General features: G+C 37.2%; 1 protein-coding gene across 6 annotated transcripts in view; it reads right to left on the bottom strand.

Annotated features, from left to right (window-relative positions):
- The window catches only part of LOC111928414 (uncharacterized), a 48,638-nt gene that overhangs the window by 21,894 nt on the left and 8,350 nt on the right, over positions 1 to 18,394 (bottom strand). The window contains exons 2-3 of one of the 6 annotated variants that reach the window (XR_015287626.1): positions 17,067 to 18,272; positions 13,822 to 15,735 (exon numbers count right to left, since the gene is read on the bottom strand). The gene's annotated coding sequence lies outside the window, so the exon portion shown is untranslated. Of the gene's footprint in view, positions 1 to 9,730; positions 9,864 to 13,821; positions 15,736 to 15,962; positions 18,273 to 18,394 lie in introns of those variants that run through there. The other 5 variants (XR_015287629.1, XR_015287627.1, XM_086891687.1 and 2 more) reach the window with 5 other exon arrangements.

The raw sequence follows: 18,394 nt of genomic DNA, 5'->3' as shown, positions 1-18,394 counted from the left end.
CTTCCTGCATTCATCAGTTCATCTACCCTGAATCCTATATGACATTCTGTTGACTGATCATTCAGACCTGTCCCTTCCACCACATCTCCTAGTCAGGTGTCACTTTTACCACCCTGAATAACCTGCTACCTCTGCCCAATTTGTAATGTTCATGTCCTTGTACAGATGGCATGAAAAAGAATCCCCAGTAGCAACCTGGTGGAAATGCATCAAGGACAAAGTTTGCTTTGGCTATGGGTTTTAATATACTGAGAACATCAAAAGGCAAGATTTCCCCTAGTAATTCCATGCACTTGGTTTTGTTTGCCTACTTCCACCGTATAGGCAAACATGCCATTAAAAATGCCAGAGAGGAGTGTTTTCTGTAACATATGAAACAAGAAAACATGAAAGGACTGCATTGATTGTGCATGGAGAAGACAAGAGTTAGAAAACTTAATGGTCTTCCAACTTGTCAAAGATTGGAACAAAAATGAAGGCAGCAAACCATTATTCATGTCCACTGAGGACAGGACAGAGAGTAATGAGCACAAATTGCTGCAAAGGAGAAAATGTGTAATTATCCAGGATAATTAAAAATCTGAAAAGACTTTCAGGAAAACTGGGCTTGACATTATTGAGGTTTCTTTAAAGAAAGCTGAAGTATCTGCTAGGAAATATTGCAGCTGTATTTTTCATCTCAGCTTAAGGCAGTGAATGGAGTGGGGTTAAGTATGCAGATTTGTCTGAACTTATCATCTTTCCAGTGAGGAAATATGAAAGAAGAATTCAAATTTCAATGCTTAGAGAAGAGTTTCGGCCACCTGTGAACATGATCTGATTTTCAGAAGAGCTGAACTTCTTCAGCTCTTACTAGATACAAACGACATGTAGATACTAAGAGTCTTGACATGCTGGACTTTTCTCTTGCTTTGACAGCTACCTAAACCAGACTTTACCTTCAGCTACACAGGACTTAACCATTTTTTCACTAATAATATTCAAATGGGCAACTCATTTTACCTGTGAGATGGAAACACAGGAATATTTCATCTTTTGGCTTATGTGGAAGTGTTTTACACATCGTCTGAGTCAGAAGGGGATTGTGGTGACTGTTTTATAGAGGTGTTTCTGTTACTTTTCTCATTCTGCTTGAATTCTAAAGCTTAAAGTCCCTTAAGAAGAGAAGGTATCCTTCTTTTTTATTGATCAGTAGGTTCTGTGGTGTGGGGAAGCAGATATCTCTGCCTTTGTGGGTGTATGACATAAGTGATGCCAAATGGAAAACACACAGATCGTGCTGAATGCTAACTAAAAAAGGACTGAAAACCTCTGTACCTCCCAAGCACTTGTCAGTACAGAGACAGGAAAATACAATTATTTCTGTTTTGAATATCCCAGACAAATGCAGACACTCAACCTGAATATCCGTATGTTTATATGATAATGATGAGTAAAAAAAAAAATAGCTGTAACTTTAGACATTAGACAAATTTAGACATTGCCATAAACAAAACACAGCAGAGTATCTCTGCATTGTGCACAGGATACCACAAGGTGCATGGATCCTCTCAGAGATTGGGATTTAGTGCAAGGAAGGAAATAGCTGGGAATTGTAACACCTGCATTTGAGCACCTGCAGTGTCAGTGGTGAGGAAGATCTTTCAGATGAAAAAGGCAGGGGGAGAAGTGCAGTAAGAAGCAGAGTCAAATATTCAGATTGTGAAAACTGGAACAATGCCACTCAAGTCAATCAAGCCCTGACAACTTGCAAAAGCCAAAGTGTTACTCTAGAACATTATCAGCAGAGTTTTTATGTGTTGTGCTATCTCCCTTTATCAAAGCAGAAATTGCTCACAGATGCAGAAAATTTATTACCTCTGGAACAAACTCACTTCCATCAGTTTTGAGAAGGTTTTGGACAAGCCTATGTTCTAAGACTGTGAGTATCCAGCAGACTGTTTCTGAACTTTTTTTTGGTAAATTAAAACTTCTGACAGGTATTAATTAAAGTCTGCAATGTTCCACTGCTTCAGTAAGCAAGCTAGATGGTCCAAGAGCTGTGATACAATTAAAGGATGTGAAATGAAACCTGTCTTCCAGTTCATCTATCAATTGCTGAAGCAGCATAAAAAAGGTCTAAGCTCCTGAAAATGAACATGCCATAGATACAGTTGTGCAGAAGAATGTCTGCCTTTTGGGAAAGACAGGTTAATCCTTCAGTTGACTTCAACCAGTAAAGTGAAAAGCTATCTTGATTTTTTTTTCCCTTCACTAAAGCTGGAAGTTGTGAATCTAACAGAAGGCAGAGTCCCTGACAAGATTTTAATCTCTCTCATAATTGTAATCGTGTTGACATAATATGGTGAGATTTCTGCAAAGCATTTCACTCAAAGACATTCAACAGTCTGATTTTAAAATTTTGGCACAACCTACAAATTAATGTTGTCTTTAAAAACATTCAAATTATGGTTAATAAAGTCACCAACACATATCGATGTTTGCGGGATGGAGAAAAAAATTTAAAAAAAATAATCCTGGATGATGTTGTTGCACATTGTTACAAAATGTTAAAAGTGGCATAATTTTATCAGACACTAAGCCAAAGCAATTAACAATTATAAACAATTAGTTCATTATTGATGCAGAAATGGCTTTTTTTTAATGACAAGAAAAAGGCACTCCTCTGAAAGACCAGAAAGGACCTTTGGGAAATCAACTTCTAATTCTGCATAAGGCAGGCTGACAACATTCTCTGGCTTCAATCATGACTGACACAAGGTGCTTTAGAAAAACCACATTCTCTTACAATTTCCAGTGATCACTCCATCAAACACTTCATACATTGTTCTATTGACTAGCCATCCGCATTCGTTTTAGTAAAAAAATAACACATTCTCACTAAAAATGCAGCAATGATCCTCATATCTGCCCTAAATGGAATTGCATCCAAACCTCCAGCCTGCAGTGTGGCAGAGTTATTTGCCTGCTCCAGAGGGGAGCCCTGGCTCAGTCAGGGGTGTCAAGCAGAGGTGTGAAGAAGCACGAGGCTGTGCAGAACAGCCTGTGTGACTTTCAGAGCAGGAGCCCCTCACACTCTTGCTGCCTTCTGCAAGGCAAAGTTAATGGGAAGGGAAAATCCTGTGCTGTGGAACTACAGCACATTGAGAGGATAGAGGAATTTCACATTACAGGAAAAAGTCCTCCACTTTCCATCCCCTAGTTCCAGAGCCCAGCACACACGGCCAGAAGTGCAGAGGTCTCGAGGTAAATAAATGGTTTTGCCACTTACACAGGCATGTTTTTTCTTTGCTTGCCACACAGGCAGAAGAACTAAAGGACTGAGGATATGAGAGTCAAAATATATGCCTGCTCTTAATATAGGAACATGTGCCAAAGCAGAATAAGCTTTTTAACTGCTCTAAATTATGTAACTCTTCTAAAAGCATTGTGTAATCCACTAGAATCCAAAATCTATACACTCATCCCAGAGAAGAAATTTACTGTTGTAAGACATCCCTTAAGGATATGGAAATAACAAATATCTGATAATTAAATATGTTAACAGTATAGAAACACTCACTGAGAACTTATTGACTAAGCCTCAAGATGGAAAAACCAGCAAAGAAAAATGACAGTCTCAAAAGCCTAGAAGAAAGAGCAAACATAGTTATGTTAATAATTATTGACAAGGGTGAAGAATTTTGTATTGAACAGAGATTTTCTAGGTTTTTAATCCAGCTTGTCAGAATTGACAGTTATATTACTAGACAGTATTACCTCATGATATGTCTGTTGTTGAGTTTGAACCTCATTCATTTAACTTTTCCCTTCTACATAACAACAATTTTGGCCTTTGTGATACTAAATTAGAAGAAATAAATTACATTATTTTAAACTATCATATTTGCCTAGTTATTAATGGACATATATAAGCACTCTGCAATTATTAAATTGGCTAAAAGAAATCATAAAACAATGTACATGCATTAAAGCATATAAATGAAAATTACATTTAACATTTCAACTATAAAAAAATCCTTGAACTTGATGCAGAAGAGGTGTACTGATTTAGTGCCAACATTCTGAGTTTTCTCTTTTGAAATCTTTAAATATTCTCCAGAAGTCAAAATCTTTAGCATAAATCATGATTACATTAGGTTTTACATTGATCTTCAGTAAAGCTGGTTATCTACAAGACAGTACAGTGTAAAGCCTTATGAAGAGTTCAAATATTCCAGAGACCTCATTTATTGACCGGTTAAATAGCAATAAAAAAATTGTTATGCTTGTTGCCTCTCTGAAATTGTGATGTACTTAGACTTGCATAAGTTGATTTCCAAAGCTCTTCTGAATTTAATAGGTCCCTTTTCTGTCAGTTGTAAACTACTGCCTTAGCTGATTTTTGGCACACTGTTCTGAAATGCTGGCAACTTGGCTGGGACAGAATACAATGAATGGTAGAATGGATGAATTACCAGAAAAGCAATTGTTCATAACAGATTAATGGGCATGCCTAATATTTCTGTAAACTTAATGCCTCTCAATGCATATACAGTGTCAGCAACCTATTTTTGCCACATGTTCTTTCTCTGAAACCCATTATAAGAGTGGATTCAGCCATGCTGTTAAAACTTCTTTGTAAGAACAGGAGATATTGACACACACACACACACAAGTCTTTCCTCAGGGGCCTTGTTTAAGACATAGAAAGGCTGAGGTGATACAACAGCAGAGAGCAAAATGTGCCAGAAAATATTTGCAATTGTCCATTTGGTCAGTGGCTCACACAGCTATCAGACACTATCCCGAAACCTTTAAGGCTTTTGTATGTGCTGTTTCATACATCTGCCAAAAAAACCTTTTTAAAGAACATCTGACAGAGGTCTGACAAGAAGAATGATTTCAGGTATGTTCCAGTCAAGAGGTTGAAAATTGTATTTTTGAAGCATCAAAGGAAAAGCAATATGTTTACACATCTCATTTTCAACACAGTCAAATCCTCATCACTATCTCATTCTCAAAGTTGTCATTATGGCATTTCTTTCCTCTTGAAGAAAGCCTCCCTACACATTTTCATTACATCAATATGTTTTCTGCCCCTCCCCACTAAATTCAGGCAAATTACATGCTTAGAGAGAATTGAGCTTTTGGTTGGATATGCTGTGCTTTATTAAGAAACCACTCTTCTCTCAAAACTGTTGCTGCTTCCACCATGCAGATCTTAAAAATCCCCAAATTCCATGACACAGAGAGATCACTTTGGTGTGCTGACCCCTCTGATGTCATGCCATTCACTGAAGAGCCCACTCTGACGTAAATTAAAGAGAACACACAGTCTGCAAGGAGATTAAAAAAATTCATTCTCAGTAAGCAGAATTGTTTGATGGCTTTAAGTCAAACTCCTTATACCAGCATTTCCATAACAGTCCAAGTATTCACCCTGGTGCATTTCTTCTGGCAGCATTCACTTTGAAATAAGAGAGTTTAAAGAGGATACTTTTGTATAAAAAAAGATCACTGTAAAGAAACATTCTCATAAACAGGTGGGAGAAGAAATAGGACAGCACTTAGATGTACAACTGGCATACAAGTAGTTGTGAAAGGCTGTGATCAGCTTGGAGGTATTAAAGCAATCTTAAAATTGAAGCTTTCAAATCATATTATGTTTGTGCTCATCAGCTGGGAGTCATTTAGGGTGATCTTGGCGATACTAATCTTTTTGAAGATGTTTGTTGAAAGAAGCAGCTAAGCAAATGCATTCACTTGAATTTAAAATTGATGAGGGGGACAACTAAGCACACCTGCTACGAAAGCATGTGGAACAACTAAGGGATGGGAAATATAGTTAGGATTTAGGGCATCTCACTATCTTCCCTGCTTGGAGAGAATAAGATGCCACGAACATGAGCTCTCCCTTGAAATAGCCTTTAGAAAAACAGGCTATATTCCCCCATGTTCTGAGCACTCCACTGATAATATTTATAAAATGCTTTGAAATTTTTTAACTACAGAGGAAATTTAAATGCAGCTTAGGGGCTAACCTTCTTTTAGACTTTCTTTGTGAAGATACAGAAGTGCTACATAAGTGCTCATGAGTTATTACTCACCAACTCTTATTAAAATAATTCAGGATTAGGCCAGTTTTGAAGATGAGGAAAAGACAAAGGTTGGGCTTGGTTTATATATCACTAATACTGGTGTAAAATGAGTTCAAAAGGAATACAATGCCCTTCATGTAACCAGGATGACTCTCTTTTGATGTTGTTACGCAAGCCAACATGCAGACAAAATCAAGAGCACAGTTGAAACGATTAAACATTCAGGCCTGGATTTCTCCTGCCTAATTCCAGAAAGAAGGATTCTCAAATTAGCTGGGCAAAATCAGTTACAATTCATTATATAACACATGCAAACAAAAACTGGCTTTTCCTTTGTATCCTTGGCTGAAAAATCTGGTTTTTTTCTACATGAAAGCAACCTGCTATGCTCACTATTCTTGTTTTTTTTATTGTTAATTCTACCCGAACCTGCTTGTACTTTTTGTCCTGTTCTGTTACTATACAGAAAGGAGCTTGGCTTTTCTCAAGGAGAAGTCATTTCCTTCTGTACCCAAACTAGTTACCTAATCCACAGCTGAAACGCTTCCAGTTGGCCAAGTAGCTAAAAGTAAATAATGTATCCTAACCAACTCTCTCATCACAAAAAATTAAACTATAAGATATTGATGTAGGTAGAGGCTGGTATCAGTGTAAAGTCTTTACTGGTGCAGCACATTAGTATTTTGTCTAAAAATGAATAATACAGGTTTCTTATAGACTGAATAAGTGTATCTGATGAGCTGCTTGGCCAGGTTAACTGCACCATTTGTTATGACAATTCATTAGAACTACAGCTTCAGATTTTTCTACTCAGGGCTGAAGTAAAAAGCAGACTTTTGCTGTCAGGGGTTCACAGCTGTGGGACAATATCCTATCTGAAAACTGAAGGAGAAACGAATTCAGAACTAGTGAAGACCTGGGGATTTCAAAAGCATTTCCCATCATCTTTGCTGGAGCTGTTTCTTAGAGCAGTGTTATTAGCACACTGAGTATGAACTGATGCAAGTCATTCTACAAAACTACATGTGAGATGTGGCTGTAAAATCTGCAATTGCAATTTAGGTTGAAGGATTCTTTGATTGTAATTAAACTCTAATTCCAGTGCAGGAAAGGTGAATTGACATGTTCTTCACATGATATTTAATTCTCAGATATCGTTGCTTCACCTTTTTCCTCTGGAAGCAAGACTCCAGAGTACAAATTATCAAAAGAAAGCTATAATTTTGGATCTGACATAAAAAAATATGTGTGACTCATAGACACTATGCATCTGTTATCACAACCCTAAATACATGATTATCTGGTAGATTGAACCAGAGTTTCTGGAAGAGAAAGTTGCAGTTTCCCCTTTGAATTACATTTTAGGTTTGGTAAATAATCACAGGCACACTTTTTCAGCTTATTACTACAATCAAAGTAAAGCATAAAGCACTTGGCAAGTGACAGGTGTCTTTTAAAGAATAAAGATGATGTGGGGGTGAGAACCAAGATGCAGGAATTCTGCAATAGGATAGAAAATAGATATAATCTTTCAATAAAACACTGAATATGGTGCAAAGCCTGTAATACTGCCTTAAAAGTGAGATTCAGAAATTGAGGAAAATTTTCTATGGTAAATAAGGAATTGGAGTGTTGACAGGGATGGTAGGATTCTACTTTTTAGAGTTTTTAAAGAATCAGTCTTGGAGCTGATGCTAGCTAATGTTTTTAATAATTACACCAACCAAAAGAAAATTACCTCAATGAAGTTTCCTGGTGACACAAAATTTAAAGAGAATTTATGAGTACATCAGATGTGAAGAACAGTGGGACTTTGAGGAAACATGCAAAATACATTCATGCAAAATACAAATTTAAATTCACCAAGTACAATTTGATGGGGAATCACAAAAACTTGCAAAATTTTCTGAGCTGCAAACAATATAAAAATAAACTGGCAGTCTGAAACTAGCTAGGATATGTACTTAGCAGCTATTTGTGAGGTTAAAATCAGTCTTTAATATTCTATATTTATAATATAATTTTATTTATTATTATATAATTTAATAAATTATATAATTTAATAAATTTATGCTCTGAAGCACTAACAGAGCCTTATTCACACTCAGTGATTAGTGTTTTGATCTTGGAATATTTTTCCTGTTTTGTAACAGGAAATAGTAACTTCAGCATTCACAGTCACAGTTCATATCTATTTTTTAACTTATTTTCTTTGGAAATAAGACAGATAATATCATCTGTCTTTCCTAGTGAACTGCAGTGCTATTGGTCATTTTTCTGTCCAAGAAGAAAAAAAAGTTGACATTTCAAAGATGATTATGCTCTTACTGTCATCACAAAAAAAAAAGATGGGAAAAAGAGAACAGAATTTCTTGAAGACTTCACACAGAAAATCTGCAAGGCAGAAAGACCTCATAAAACCTCCAGCGACAGGAAAAGCTTTATGTAGCACTTGCTACCAAAAGAACTAAAACTCTGGTCCTGGAGGAACATCCCGCATTTTGCAAAAGATATGGTCAACATGTTAAAACACAAGACCTAAAAAATCAGTGTATCAGCCATGCAAAATTGCCACCAAGAGGTGAGTGCTGCTGCTTGTTCCTGATGGAATGGATAGACTTGTGAAGGATTTGGTTGTGTGAAATATTTAGGAAATTATGATTTGATCCTGACTTGGAAGAGGGCATTTCAACGTTTTAGTGCCTTCCAGGGAAACAGTAACAGCAGACTGAGAAATGCGTGTCATATATCAACATGCTCACTTCTGTGCCTGTGCATATTCTGTGTGTTTATGTGCTTTGCATGCTGCTTTCTCCTAAACACTGAAAGTTTGAGACCTGCCTGGGGCTCTTCTTTTCTTCCCACATGGTACTGGAAACAAAATATGGCAGGGAGGGCAGGAGAATACCTAAATTTTCTGCTATCTAATCTATATTTGCACTGCTGATTTACAGTATTTGTAGAAGGACCTCATAGCTACTGTAAATTATATGATGCTATGGGATTTATTTTTAATTATTTTTAGTTGCAAATGGTACAAAGCTAAGAAAAATGATTTTGTAAACTATATTCTGAATAGAAAATAATATCTGAATAGAGAGGAACTAGTTAAAGGAACAGTTTCATGTATATCTTAATTTTGTAAATGAAAAGGATGGACAGAAAGTGTCAGTATCAGCATTTACAGCCCAGGAAATACCAAAAATAATGAGCCAAGTTAATATCTGAGTACCTTCTAAGCATCCAAACAGCCTTCAAAGTTGCAGAAGTGATTACTCAAACCAGAGACTGGGGTTACCAGGTAGCTTTTTAGTAAAGCTAAACGCAGCCACAGAAGAATACAGCTTCTGTTAAGTCACTGGTCTGACTGTCAGAGTACATAATTGATATGGAATTTTACTTGCTTACCCACTGATGTATGAAAGCACTTTAACACACAGTTCACTTAAAATTTCTTCAGAGGAGCTTAACATTTCTTTAGAGACAGGAGTGGGACATAGGCAAATGTCCCTATGTTTGCTGCCCCTACTAGCAATACAAATATCCCACAGGTGTTTGTCAGATTCCTCTGTGCAACTGCATTCCTTACAAGAATCAGTTTCCACCAAAACCTTTTGGCTGGCCAAAGAAACAAACTCCTTAATTCTGACCTGATAAACTCCCTGAAGAATTCAGGGTTGGGGCTTTTTGCTCCTGTTGCTTCCTTGTTCAGCACAAAGGCAATGAACAGGCATCAGGCTGCCAAACACTTTTCATCACCCTGAGCCCTATCTCTCAGGCCCCTGGTACCAGCCACCCTGGATTAACGATTAGTCCACAGCAAAGCAGCTGAACTTTAATTCCCTTGATCGTGTGAATAAAGCCCCTGAGTCCATGATTAAATCAACCTGGTTTTCAGACACTCTGGGGCTCTGAAGCACATTTTATAACCAGCTAAGCAAACTAAACAAAGCTTTAATTTTCAGTTAAGGCCTCTGCAATGTGGTGTTTCTTTTCCATGGGGGAGACTGAATTGCTCACTATCCCATCTTTCCTTTCCAGTGTCAATATTTCCCACAGTTAAGAAACAACTGCTGCTCTAACAAATTGCACAAATCTGCTGAACATTCCATGTGTGATTCCAAGGCTAGAGACAATTAAGCATTCCCATTCTATAATAATAATAAAAAAATTTAAAAGACAATTCTGATGTATTAAACACATCGAGAGATTTTTCTGTATTTTGGATAGATGCATGCTCAGGCACATTCTTGCAAAATATTACATCACCAAATGTGTCTTTTTACTTTATAGAGGTCTGTACAAACTGATAAACCATAAATACAAAGCTGAAACTTTAAATACATTGAGTTACTTGTCTGTAGTTTAAACATCTTCCACGGTGAATATTTTCCTGCTTAAGATGATCCAAAAGTTCATTAATCATGAAAACCACACCTGTACTTCTTTAAATGCTATTCTTTTAACTAGAAAATTTGACAACACTGACACCTGCTCTTAGGTAGATTTGTAAAATGAGGCAGGCAAAAATTGCTACATAACTATAAAAAATAAGAGGATTTTTCCAGATGTTAAATTGTATCCTTGGTTCCTGTTCTTTGCATTAATATCTATGTTTCCTTACTGATATGTTTAACTATAAATTATTATGCTATACTGTAAACTGCTACCACAGACAAATCTTTCTAAGAGATAAATAAAGTGCAACAAGAGAGTTCAAACAATTGCCTTTATTAGCCTGTGCATAATTCAGCACTTTGGGGTTTTTTGCTTACAGGGAACACATGAAGTATCTTTCTGTGTACCTGCATGGTCCTAAACTAATTGGGCAGTGTCTCACAAATTGCATAATTGGCTGAACATTCCTAGCCTTCTGATTTTAATCAGGAACACATGGTGCATATCAATAGACTACTTCATTACGCCTCAAGAAGATCCAGGCTACTGTCCATTTTCAATTAAATTGTATTTTAAAAGAACAGCAACTTGACCTTTCAGAATACCACATAATAGGTTTAAAAACTTAAGCAGCTTTGGGTTTTTTCCCCCTGGAATAGCTAACTAGCAAATAGAAATAAGCACCCCTTACTGCAGTATGTCACCAAGGATCAGCCTTCGACACAGCTTTGGATCCATTTGCTTTCTTGTGATAATAATAACACCTGGGAAAAAAAATCAATTGCAAAAAAGTACAGTGTTTCTACACAAAAGTACAGTTTGTGTCTCTACTGCCTTGCAGCTTCCTGTTAGCATTTGCTTACTAGAAGAACATAGAAGCCACAAGAGAGTGGGTGTGATCAAACAGAAGAACATTGAGGGGGCTCCATTCCCAAAAGGCTCATGTTTTTAACCAACAATAGCATGCAAGAGAAAAATTATGAAAAAGCCTTTCTAAAGGTAACAAGCAGATCACTGCCAGAGCTGAGAACAGAACATGCATCTTTGAAGTGGTCAATTCTATTTATTTCTCCTTAATTCAAACTCTGATTGAAATATCTATTATTTTAAGATTCTCATGACATCCCTGAAAATCTGTACAACAGCCAAGAAGATTTTACCATCAGCATAATTTTCCTCTAATTTGGATTACTGGGACTCTTTTTGTTTCCCTGTGGTGACAGCAGTTTTCAGCCAGCATAGTTCTGTGCACGATCCAAAAGGAGAACTGAAACAGCAGCAAGCCATTAGATAGCCAAAGACAGTATTGCTCAGGAACTTTTAGTTGCTATGTGAGATTTCATAAGACTGAACAGAAGTCATGAGAGGCTTTTACTGGAACATATCAGCAGTTCTGGGAAAGCTCACAGGAAAAAAAATCATGCCCCTCCAGCCTGTGCTGGCCATGTTGCTGAAAATCTCCCTGGTCTCTTAAGTTGATGGGTTGTGTTAAAGAGCTGGCTCACTAAAGTGCACTGTTCTTTATTATAATAAATATCTGTGATTCATGTGCCCCAATGTTTAGGAATAATACTTTTCTCAGTTTGAATGTCACAGTGGCCTTGTGTAAAGTGACAAAGCACTACCATATTTCTAGAGCTCAGAAACAATCCTACACAATGTGTTTGTTCATCACCAAATGAGATGAAAGCATAAAACAAAACCAAACATAACAATAAAACTGAAAAACATATAAAACTATTCACTAAGCACAATAGCCTAAACAAATGGTACACAGCATCTCTGCAGAATGAGGTCAGAGGTGATTTAATAATCTAATTGATTATTAGAGACTTTAAATGTCCTTATCCTATATCAATAGAACTATTCCATCATCTAAAAACATAAACAGGCACCTACCACTCTCCAGCTAGGAATTCATCTAGCATAGGTAAAAAAATGACCTTTATTTCAGATATAAGTAATTTTTTCTTTATTGACAGGTTCTTCAGTGAAAGTCAATCCACTTTTTTGGAAGTACACTTCCTTCAGACAGTCACCCACATGTAGTCAAAATACTACTAAAGAAAAATGGAACAAAATTAAAGTTCTTAGAAGAGTATATTGTGGACATGACGGAATATTTATAGAGCATCCTCCTGGGCCCTGGATAATCAGAAGCCTAACTTCAAATATTTTAATTTAGGTATTCAGAAATACAATTCTGTTTTTCTGCTGTCAGAGGAACATTTAGATTTTGGATAAAGTTAGCCTTTGTGAATGTTAATTCTGCTGTCCCAACTATCTTCAAAACACAGACCTTTAAAATGCTGGTGTGGATATTTTTCTGAGTTTAAACCAAAAATATTTGAGGATAGTTCAGCTGGACTGCCAAAGGCATCAGGGTCCAGGAGGAACAAGACAAGTTATTCTTTGTCATTACTTTGTCAAGTATTTTCTCATGAGCAAAGAAACCAGATGTATCCAGATGCCATAGCAGCCACCTGACATTAATTACATCCAAGGATAGACAGAAGATGCAATTCATAAGCAAAGGTAATTGGGGATTTCAAAGACTTGCTAGTTAATATAGTGATGTTTTGTCACTGGAAGTCCTGAAACAAAATATAATATCATTTTAAAATCTGTGTTTCTCATCTCAATAAGAACCTATGCTGGAGCTATGGAGTTCAGTCCCCTGGTCTGGCTTGTACAGGAGGTCAAATGAGACAATTCTAATGGTCTCTTCTAGCCTCTGAATCAGTGAATAAAGAATCAGCAAATATTTCCATGACAAGTTATAAAAATAGGTTGATCATAATAAAAAAAAGGATCAAAAGAAATAAAAGGTTGTGTTTGCCTACTAGCATTCAGAAGTGTGACAAAAATAAGCACTTGAAGTAATAATCATTGTAAATTATTTAAAAAGCAAAAGAAAAATATAAACAATGAAGCTGAAAGCTTCTACCAACACTTGGTCATCTGCTTCAACCCCAGGAAGGGCATTGCCTTCTGTGTGTTTTATTGTTTTGTTTGATTTTTCCTAAAGGTCACAAAACAAGATTTTCTTCTCTTTTGCACAGGGCTATTGGACACCTTAATAGATTTCATTATAAGAGCATTTCTCTGACATTCAGTTGACATTTGACTGTTCATGACCTCTCCTGGAGTGACAGAAAATATGTGCAAATCTACCTAGGAATACACTACATGTGTGGTAGAGAGCAGGAAAAAAATTTCAGGTAGAAGCAACATCAGAATCATCTTTGACATGATCATTTTCACATGTTTTAAGTGTTTGAAAACACAAAGACTGAAAAAAGCATTACTCCAACTCTTCTTCAATACTTAAGACAGGAAAGTCAATAATGGCATTTTTAATGTAGTTGTTTCAGCAGAAAAAGTGACTATGGACTGAATTGAGAAAGGGATTATATTTAAAAGTGCACAACAGACTTGCATGACTTGCTCCACTTGCTTTATCTTCACAGTACATACAAATTAAGTGATAGGTAAAATGAAATATAGTGTCTAATACAGTGTCTAATTTCAAAATGTACATTGCCCTAGAAAAAAAAACTTAGCCAGAAAAACTTCATCACATTGTGAGTTGTATCACCATTGCTCTCCCTTTGCCAAAAAGACATTGGCTGTCATTCACCTGAAGGAATTCCTCTCTTTTTCAGAGCATTCGAGGAGACCGGCTCCCAAAATTATTCAGTAGTTTGGAAGATGCTAACTGGTAGTTTGGGCCACAAGCCCTGCAAAGGACTTGCCATTTTCCTTGGGTTCTTGGGCTCCTTGCCAAGCCAATCACCTTGAAACTCTCAGGTTTCAAGCTCATACAAGCTCATACAAGCTTAAAAATAAAAGCCTTAAAATTTATGCCTGCAAAACAAAACATTTTGTTCTTGATCATGCTATTTAAAACACACTTTAAAATATAAAACATAAAATAAATAAATTGACATTTAAGACAAACCTGATATAAATGCTCTTTCTTCCCTTAGACACATTCAGTGGAAGCTCAGCACCTTCTAAAGAAAAGCTATAGACAAGAGTTCCAGCATTCACAGATCCATTAGAAGCAGTGTACAAACTACAAATTGAAAAACATCAATTGGAAGAATTGTCTTTCAGAAGGAGACCTCTTTGAGTGTTTATTCAGAAACAAAAGCTAAAAGGGCAGCAGCTCAGTAGCCTTCATTCTCTGAAACATTTTCATTTCCAGATAACCTAAAAGGTTAGCTTGCAAGCTAGCAATCTATCCTTCATAAATATGCCTCTTTAAATTTTAATATTACTTTAATTTTTCTTGAAAACTATTCCTGTCATACTAGTAACAACTGATGACAGAGCCAGCCCTTAGGAGGCTCCCTGTTCTCCTCTATTAGTCTGGGGAGTAAAGCTGTCTCCAAAATAAAGATACCCAGACTGCACAAATTACTTTCATATTAATGTTTAAGTACTTGAAGTATGTTAGGTGATGTATTAAGTACTCAAATGTACTCACATGTCTGACTCTGCCAAACACCATTCTCAAACTAAACACTTAGTCTTTGCAAATCAAGTATTCCCCTCCCTTTAAAACTTAAATCCACTGGTCTCAAAGCACTCCTAGCAGATTAATCTTCATAAAGAACACAGTGGAGCTTTCATTTTCTCTCACAAGACCAAACAGTGGTATCTCCTATTCTTCTAAGAGCCACAAAATGCACACTCAACACAATAATCTCCTTTGGGGAATTAAAACCCACAACACTTGTTTCTCTGGAGAATCTTCTAAGTAATGAGATTTATCTGACCAGCTAAGAGCAAGGGCATGAATCAACAAAGAGCAAGGGCATAAATCAATGGCCTAATAAGTTAGGATGCCTGCTCCTGGGCCTGGATTCTAGTAAAGAAGAACATGCCCTCACCCTCTGGGGAAAACACAAAAAGTTTCTAAAGGGAAAAAGAAAAATAAAATCCACCTTTCCCAGCTGAATACTCCTACCAGTATTAGTGAGAGGCACACACTCTGATCATTATCGTTAAAATTCTCCTTACTTCAGTTTGAAACAGTGGAGAGACAAGGGACAAAGAGCCCTCCACCAGCACCGTGGGGGCTGCCATAGTCGCTGTGGCATTGCTTGTGCCACCTCCTGCTTCTGGCCTCCAGCTGAGTTGGTGGAAGGGAGGACAGCACAAACCAGTACCAATCGGAACCAGGGACTCAGAAGCAGTAGTTCCATAGATGTCATCACAGCTCTCAGATTCTGTGCTGCAATTTGCTCTTCTGGAAAGGAGGATTGGGAGAACCAACTGCTCAGCCCCTGCAAACTTAGCTAAAGGCATAAATCCACCTCCTGATCAATACAACTTTGATGACTGTTAACTATGATCAATACCATTCCCCCCCCAGTACCTATGACAATCCAGACTTTCAGGGAATAAAGCTTGCTAAACTTATTATAGAACAGTATTGCCCTCCTGTGGCCAAAGAATATTCCAAAGCGAATCTTATTAGGGTTTCTCATTTCTCTCATTTAATTAAATAAATTTATCTTCCTTCCTTCCTTCCTTCCTTCCTTCCTTCCTTCCTTCCTTCCTTCCTTCCTTCCTTCCTTCCTTCCTTCCTTCCTTCCTTCCTTCCTTCCTTCCTTCCTTCCTTCCTTCCTTCCTTCCCTCCTTCCCTCCTTCCCTCCCTCCTTCCCTCCCTCCTTCCCTCCCTCCTTCCCTCCTTCCCTCCTTCCTCTGCTACACACCTTCTTGAAAGGAACTGACAACTGAGAGATTCACCTGCCAGCCTCTCCAAAACCTAGATCCAAAGCTAATTTGGCATAGAAGCTGAACAGAAAACTAAGCATAGATGATGCTCTTCACATCAGAAATTATTGTCTGCATTCATCTTCAATAGTGACACTTGATAGTGACAGCATTTCTTTCTGTGCTCTGTCATTAATCACTCCTCTTCTACATCAGATTTACTGCCTTTTTAACAATCCAAAAGTAGAATGTGCCCATTTTCAGACTGAGACAATCTGTTCCTCCAGTGGGAGCAAGCATGGGCCTTCCAGACCTTCCAAACCCATGTAAGAAAACCAATTTTCTCCGATTTAAAAGTACTTCAAATCAGGTCCTGAGTGACTTAGCAAACACAATGTAAGAGTCTGCAGACACACAGCAGTAACAGAGACTACAACGGGGACTGACACTCGGCTCCCCATGGCAACATCCAAGCCCCCAGACTACAGAATTGCTGTGCAAAGCAGATTACATCATCCCACCCCTGAACACATACAGTTCTCTCTGAAATTCCCATAATTTAGCCAACAAAAGTATATCTTAACCAACAAAATTACAACTTTTTCTTGGACAAAATACTTGGATATAATAAAAACCCCTTAAATATTAAAAAAAAATATTAAATATTAAAAATCAGTCACACATCTATGAAAACACTGTTGCAATAAAGGATTCACATAAATGACAGGACAAATATAACTTAAAGCAGTCTAAATTCTTCACCATTATGTCAAAGTGTTGTTGAAAACCAAGCTACAGTTTATGTGGAGATCAATTTTACTTTACATATTCATGGAATGGGCTTGGCCCAATCTATTTTACCTGCCAACAGTGAGTTAATATGACTCAGCTTTTCTGCCCAGCTGTCAAAGGCTGAAGAAATAAGGATAAGAAACTCCATCTTCCTTTTCTGATTGCCAGCTATGCAGCACAAAAATGATTAACGTTTCCTTTTCACAACATATATGTCTTTAATCAAGTCTGATTTCAATTTATACGTATGTTCCAGTATCTTCTTCACTGGATTTTTGTGTTGCTCCATTCAAGTTAAAGAAACAGTTGCAAACAATCCATATAGCCAGAGAAAGTCTGGGAATACATCTGTGCTCAAAATATGCAAAAATACTGCCAGTCATTTCTGGAAAACAAACAGACCAAAACAGAGGACAAATAGGAATCCTGGGCCACAACAAACTTCCTTGGACACAGCCCTAGTTTTCAATGCACTGGAATGCAGCCAACAATGTCTACTCCGAAACATAGTTTTGTTCTGGTTAAAAAAAACAAACCCTTCTGTTTCAGGTAAGTACTGACAGCAAATTTTATTTGCTGCCTAATTTATGAACAATTAATTTTAATGATCGTCTCTAGAGAAGCAGCATCTGCTTAGCATTAGGTTCCAGGAGAGTCTGTAGAATGTGATGAAAAATGAGAACTTCATACCCAGCTGAGTACACAGAGACAGGGAGAGAAGGATAAGGAATAATTCTCCATCTCTTGGAAGTATCTGAAAAGGTTTTTTACCTATGCTTCCCTTCCACAAACATTTTGTACAGACCAAGCATATAGAACTGCAGTCTGGAAGGAAGGAGGATATCTGAAAAGGTTTTATCCACAAGATGACAGTGAACACAGCTCACTTGCTCATGAATTCTGTGTAATCTATGTTAAGAGTCACAGGCTTGCTAGTATTTGGTTTAATTGGGCAGAACAAGTGTGTCTTCTGGATGGAGGTACAAAAAAACAACAGCATTTTTCCAGCTCAAGCTCCACTGCAGTCTTGCAGAAAGGATATTCACTGGCCACATCTTTCAGCAACACATCCTGTAGGACAGGTGAAGAAGGACATCAGATTTCTTCTAGGAACCATGGAGACATCATCCATTTCATTTTGTGTACCTTCTTCCTAACCCTATGGCAAGGAAAAGCCATATTTGGACGTTGCTACTCAGTCCCAAGTGCAGTAAATTTTTGATTGTTCATTTTAATTTTCCGTCTTTTCTTATCAGCTTTTATTTTGGATGCTATCTAGGAAAAACAAATAAAAAATAGTAAATGGCTCACATTTAGATTCGCATTTATTTTTATTTTTGGCTGATGGATTTGTCAGCAGCTCAGTATTAGTTATCTCACATGTAACAATCTCCAGA

Source organism: Cyanistes caeruleus, chromosome 5, assembly GCF_971803275.1.
Source record: "Cyanistes caeruleus chromosome 5, bCyaCae1.hap1.1, whole genome shotgun sequence".
Lineage (NCBI taxonomy): Eukaryota > Metazoa > Chordata > Aves > Passeriformes > Paridae > Cyanistes > Cyanistes caeruleus.
This window is presented reverse-complemented; position numbering and strand designations above follow the sequence as displayed.